We start from the raw sequence: 1,078 nt of genomic DNA, 5'->3' as shown, positions 1-1,078 counted from the left end.
TGCATGTACTGACCTATCTTTCACAGTTGCATGCTTGGGTTGGATAATTGCTAAATGCAAGTTTGCAGCAAAGGTGGTTAGCTGTATTAGTCTAAAGCAGTACAAGAAAGTTCATTAAGAGCTTTGAGATCACATTCCCTAGTTTTCAAAAAAACCTCCAAAACCAAAAAGCAACCCCCTCCCCCCCAACTCATCTTTATAAAAAATATGCCAGGTGTACAAGCCTTGCTAATTACTAACTACAGTACAATTTTTTTAATAAAAAAGGTAACAAAAAAGGCATGCTAAATGCAACGTTGGCAAAAGTCAGCCCACTCCATTTACAATGAAATATGTATAACAAATGCATGGTTACAGAATGCAGGGGTGTAGGTTGTAGCCGGGTTGGTCTAAGGATATAGGCAGACAAGGTTCCTTGGGTGAATCTGATATCTTTTATTAGACCAACCCAAATAGTTGGAGAATAGTTATTAAGTAAGCTTTCGGGTTCAAAAACCCTTCGTCAGGCTCAGGAAGCTGCAGCAGTTGGTATGTGCTCTTCCTGGATGGAATGAAAAGTAAAGAAGCCAGGGGCTGGGCTGGGGAGTCAGTTGTCAGGCAGCTTATAATGCATCAAAAATCCAATGTCTATGTTTAGTCCATGATTTTTAGTATCCAGGAGGTTGATGAAATGGAGTTCATAGGCTCATCTCTGGGAAGTGTTGTGTAAGTTTCCTTTGAGGATCAGGACTGAGAGTTTGGAGAGAGAGTGGTTTTCTTGTGAGAAATGTGCCCCCACCGGTAATTGGGTATTTCTGTCTTTCATAGATTTCTGGTGTGCGTTCATTCTGGTGCACAGTTGTTGTTTGGTCTCTCCTACGTATTTTCCATTAGGGCATTTGGTGCATTGGATGAGGTATATTACATTTCTGGAGGTGCAGCTGTAAGATCTGGGGATGCTGATGGCTCTGTTGTGGGGTGTAGTAATAGTGGGGGTGGTGGAGATGTGTTGGCAGGTTTTGTATTTCTTGTCATGGCACGGTCTGGATCCTTTTGGTGTGTTCTGGGCTTGAGGAAGTTTGCTTCTGGTGATGAGGTT

The sequence above is a fragment of the Alligator sinensis genome, unplaced genomic scaffold (genome assembly GCF_000455745.1).
Source record: "Alligator sinensis unplaced genomic scaffold, ASM45574v1 scaffold717_1, whole genome shotgun sequence".
NCBI lineage: Eukaryota > Metazoa > Chordata > Crocodylia > Alligatoridae > Alligator > Alligator sinensis.
Note: the sequence above shows the minus strand (reverse complement) of the source record.